The sequence below is a fragment of the Pelophylax lessonae genome (genome assembly GCF_965119305.1).
Source record: "Pelophylax lessonae genome assembly, chromosome: 13".
NCBI lineage: Eukaryota > Metazoa > Chordata > Amphibia > Anura > Ranidae > Pelophylax > Pelophylax lessonae.
Genome location: NC_138780.1, coordinates 138,490,849 through 138,496,848, shown reverse-complemented (window position 1 = coordinate 138,496,848; position 6,000 = coordinate 138,490,849).

Sequence of the window (6,000 nt, the reverse complement as noted above, 5' to 3'; positions counted from 1 at the left end):
AATGATTTGTACAGGGGTAAAACCTCATTTGCCACATAGTTTCCCAATGAAACAGTGCATTGAGGTTGGCTTGTAAGTTGGAGAGATCCAGTAAAGAAGTTATTCCACTGCAAAGCTTGGTGTCATCTGTCAGGAAGGATTGGTAGGTTTCAGTAGACATTGGGTCCACTGGACCCGCTGATTTGCTCCCACTGTGTCCAATCACAGGGGGAGCGGGTCCCTGCAGAACCAGAAGTGCAGAATCATGTACCTGTACATGATTCTGCCCACAAGAGCCAGTGCTCTGCAGTAAATGTACGTGGGGCAGTTGGCAGGAAGTTAACTCATTATTTTTTTGTATAATTCTCCTTTAAGGGGGCATGACAGGGGGTGTGTCCTATGGCTACATAATTTTCTAATAGATGTCCCTCGTTCCCATCTCAAAAAGTTGGGAGGTATGCACATCCACATCACCCATCGCAGGACCGCAGGGTGTTTTATTGTACATGCAATATCACACGTCAAGAGGAGGCCGGCTGTCTCTTACTGGTACCTACTGCTGGCCCACAATATCAAGAAGCTGGAAGAGACAGCCGGTGTCCTGATGAGGATGGCAGCACCGGACCTAGTGTGCAGAAACAGCAGATCCCTATGGGACAATAGTGGATTGCTGGGTTCATGAGTATGTATTTGCAGAGTACCCTGAAAAAAAGAAGGTGGGGGTGGGGGGGGGGGGTGGTGAGGTTCCTCTGTAAAGTGTATCTCAACCCAAAAAACAGAATCTTTTTTCATTTCAATGTGGGCGCATTAAACAGATGTGTTAGTACATAGCACCTGAGTACAGTAAACAATACAATATCTGTCATTACAGCGTCCTGTCATCATACAAAACATTTTCTAACACAGGTACAGAGAAAGTTATCAATCTGGTGCTAGACAGGGAGGACCAGTCAGTTAAGGAATATATGCGACTAGCAGATGGAGCCTGAAATGGCTAGGAGAAATAAACAGAAAAGAAAAGGAGGAGAATAAAACCAAGAGTGGATATTCATTTAGTTATACTGTATATCCCTTTTATAATTCCAAGGTTTCATCCCCCCTTGTTCAGTTTATTCTGAATACATTTATGTATGCTGACATTGTCTACTTGGTAGCGGTGTTGTCCTTGGCTCCCTCTGTCCTCGGGAACTGTGATGTGCTCCACCCGCCTCCCTCCACTCCCCTTCCCCTCTGACCCAGATGGGCAGGGTGGAGGGAGGAGTGTGATTGGGGGGCGGCCACAGCGTATCGGCGCCACGCATATTTGTGCGGGACGTGACGCCACCCCTGGCGCCGGTGTTCCGTGAAAAAACCATACCCGTGAGAAAACCATACCCTCGTCACTTCCGGTGCGGCTACGGAGGGTATGGATTTCTCACGGTAGTTAAACTTGCGGCGCTTACATTAAAACAGCTCCTCTGCAACATAAATCATCTACGCTCTTCCCCTGTCACTTCCCTCATCTCCGGTAATAAATATAAAAGCGGATCACGGAGCCGCGATCGCCGTCATTTACATCTCATACTCCCGCCTCCGCTTTTATATTTATTACCGGAGAAGAGGGAAGTTACAGCGATAGCAGAGGAGATGATTTATGTTGCAGCCGAAGTGTTTTAATGTACCCGCCGCAAGTATAACATTAGACACAGTGCCGTGATAATTTCATGCCCACCGAGCATGCGCACTTCTCAAATTCCTTCATGTTCAATTGCGTATCCGGGGCTCTGAGCATGCGCACTGCTGCGCTGCTCAGCTGATTCAGACAGGAAGTGACGAGGGTATGGTTTCTTCACGAGGTATGGTTTTTTAACGTTACACCGGCGTCCTGTCACGTGGTCTCCATCTGTGCTCTTATGGGAAGGCTGCATCCGGCGATTCTGTCGGTTTGGCAGCTTCTCATTTCTTGAGCACCAGTGTGAGGCTGGGTGTGAACCATGTGTCTGACTCTTGTCAGGTATGCTTTCTTCCTTGGTTTCACTTCTGGTCTATCACTGCTCTATACTCTTGTTCACTGTTTTACGCTGGTCATTGTTTTTACTTAGTCATATACATTTTCACTATAATGTATCCCATCTCTTGCGGAAAGCTACCCTTCTGCACCCTGCCTTTCTTCTCCTCTAGGTGTTTCATTACCTTCTCCATGGGTATACTCAATGCGATACCAGAAAAACTATCAGCGCAAACCAAAGTATAACACAAAATTAATGTGTGTGAATATAGTGTGGAAAAATATATATCCTCAAGTGTGTAAATACTAATCCGGCAGCAAACACCAATCGTGTTCACAAATCACAAACCATACAAATAATACAAAAATGTGCTGCGCCAGAAATCACACAAATAAAACAGTGATAATATGTGATAATAATAGATGAAAAACAGTTCATAAGGCACATAATCGTGCTAGTGCTCCAATCAAAGAAATCTCCAAAAGTCCCAGTGTTCAACTGAAATGTGATCCAATCGTGATAAACAACGAATATTGTGAGCACCGTTTAGTGAATCCCTCCACCAGACAGATAAGCCTCTCACCTTCCCATCAGACCCAAATGGGCCAGCAATCACATAACATGGATAATGGATTTCCAGGAAAGGGCCTCTCTACTGTGTAGCTCCAGGGATTCCAAGATATATGTGGGGATAAGAATGGGACAAAATCTAGTGCTCTCCGTATATATATATATAAATCAGCTTTATTGAAGAGAATAAACAAACTCACATTTGCAGGGCACTCAGCCGTGCCTGCTTTGCTGACATGTAGTGTAGATAGTGCTCCGGAGAAACGATCTGCGTCGGCCACGCACGCTCCGCCCCCCCTATACGCGTTACGTCGAGCGTGATGCTCCTTTGACTTCCTCGGTAGGGGGAGGAGCATCACGCTCGACGTAACGCGTATAGGGGGGGCGGAGCGTGCGTGGCCGACGCAGATCGTTTCTCCGGAGCACTATCTACACTACATGTCAGCAAAGCAGGCACGGCTGAGTGCCCTGCAAATGTGAGTTTGTTTATTCTCTTCAATAAAGCTGATTTATATATATATATACGGAGAGCACTAGATTTTGTCCCATTCTTATCCCCACATATATCTTGGAATCCCTGGAGCTACACAGTAGAGAGGCCCTTTCCTGGAAATCCATTATCCATGTTATGTGATTGCTGGCCCATTTGGGTCTGATGGGAAGGTGAGAGGCTTATCTGTCTGGTGGAGGGATTCACTAAACGGTGCTCACAATATTCGTTGTTTATCACGATTGGATCACATTTCAGTTGAACACTGGGACTTTTGGAGATTTCTTTGATTGGAGCACTAGCACGATTATGTGCCTTATGAACTGTTTTTCATCTATTATTATCACATATTATCACTGTTTTATTTGTGTGATTTCTGGCGCAGCACATTTTGGTATACTCAATGCACTTTTCTTTTTCACTCATTGGTGACTGCACGCTTTACTTCACTCTTTATTCCCTTTTGGACCATTCACCCACCATTAGGGGTCGTATATTACACTCAGTACTATGCTTTTCAATTGGGTCTCGGCATATTTGCAATCTCACCCATATTTCACCCCTGTAAAATTTTTATTCATATCTACCATGTTTACCTATGCAGTTTTTGCTACTTTTATAAATATATACTTCTAGGAGTGAAGGGTCTGAGATCCCTTCTTGGAGAGCCGTTTTGCACAATTCAACTCATCATGTCTGCTTGACACACACAGGCCTCGCTCCCTCAGTTCCCTGGCTGGACATACCCTCGAATGACCTGTTACCTTTAATAATTATATACTTGATATCATACTGTAAGTTACACTCTGATTGGTTTGATGATTATTGGATATTTACTGTTGTTTATCTATGTATATTCTTTCTAGATACTTATACTATGCCTACTCCTGACGAAGTGAAATTTGTTCACGAAACGCGTTGAGTCTTCTACAGGCCATTTTTTTTACAAGTTTCTACATGCGATCTACTGTTTTATGACTGTATACATTATTTCCCATTTTTGTATTTTATGTTATTATTGTGACGGCACTAACCGTCACCATGATTAAAAAAAAAATCAGATACTTGGTGGTTTGGATTGCTTCAAATGGGGTCTGTATTTACAAGGGATGCTAACATGTATTGTACTGCAATGTCAGCAATGTCTTCATATAGAGATGTGAAGATTTAATCCTACACTGGGAGACTAATGGGCCATACACACTATAAGATTTTCTGAAGACTTTTTCCTTTAGACTTACCAAAACCATATAATATGAGGTCAAACCTAAACACTTTCAATTTGTATGCAATTTGGCAGGCCCTTGCACTACATAGAAAAGGTAAATCTGAAGGAAAAAGTCTTCAGAAAATCTTATAGTGTGTACGGCCCTTTAGACTGTGTGACGGATCACCCTGTCCCTGGATTGTAAACCCCTTCGTGTCATTTTCCTATGAGTTTGGGACATTGCCTTTTATTTCATTTTATGTTGACTTTATTCATCTTCTGAACAACTGAACAGTCAGACTGCTAATGTCATCGGCTCAGCCACTTGTCATCCACACATTGTTAAATATGCCAATACTGTCTGTGTTTTGAGATGGAATGTGTATTGTGCTAAGTATTCCTGTTCCATTGTTACATGTTAATGACCCCAAATTGTTCTGGCCAGATGGCTAGATAATTAGTTTAGGGTTATTCTGTTCCTGTTCACAAATCTATCTGCATATGCTAATGCAATCAGACTCACCAGACCTGATGGTGTATATAATGTGTGTGTGTGGGGGTTCAATAAACAGTTCTTCTTGCTTACCCTTAACATAGAGTCTCATCTCATGTTTGTGGTAGAAGGCTATACCAGCTCTATCTCTCTTCTGCTTGGATCACTAGCTCTGGTAAGAGCGGTTCATGCTTTAAGCCCCATACACACACGCAGATCGTCGTCATACAAATGTTCGTCTTTTCTCCCCGGGATGTCGGTGTCTGTTGAAAAGTGCAAAGACAGCACAAGGACAGCACAAGAATTTTGTCCGCAGACTTCAGCTGACTGCAGAAGTGATGTCATGTAATGGTTAACTTTCCCTGTGTTTTTTATTTTCTGAGCATGCCCAGTCTTGCAAATCTGCGGTCTGTCGGCTGATTTCTGTACTGACAGGCAAACAATTGACCGTTCTGGTGTCTGCAGACAAAAATTTTCATGTTTGCAAGAAAGACTCTTGTCCGCGGATTGTGTGCAGACATCTGTCGGAGGCACCATACTAACACGCATACAATCGGCAGATCTTTCGTCCGCCGACGTTTGTATGACGACGATCTGCGTGTGTGTACGGGCCTTAACTCTGCAGCATCCCTCCCACTAGGGGGAAGAGAACATCTCTGGCGGTGAAAACCCCTCTTTCCATCGGGGCGGCCGTTACAATTATCATGACATTATTGTATTACCATGTACCATTGTTATGGTCCTATATATTTACAATTGTATCATTCATGGCTACTCCCATATTTTGGGGCTATATATTCAGTATTACTGGTTCTACCAATAAATTTAGTATTTCTTTTATATTAGTTATTTTCTTTTACTCAATTTTACCCCTACATTAGTAGCTGGTCACACCTCATATAAAGTCCCAAGTTTTTATTGTTCTTGATCTTTTCGTAATATCATATATTACAGATATGGGAGTAAGTCACACATGTGCAAGTCACAAGCAAGTCTCGTGTCTTAACCTTCAAGTCTCAAGCAAGTCCCAAGTTACTGTGGCAAAAAGCAAGCAAGTCAAGTCGAGTCCCTGCTAGAAGTCAAGCAAGTCAAGTCATTTATTTTGGTCAAGTCACAAATTCAGTCAAAATACTGATCTACCCCAATTTTCACCTTTAAATCAGTTAACAGTCAGTGGTCAGGAAAGGTTTTGTTTTATTTTCAACATTAACAAAACTGCTTAGTGCTTTTTTCTTTGCATATTAAAGAAACACTTTGAATGCCCAAACAACTC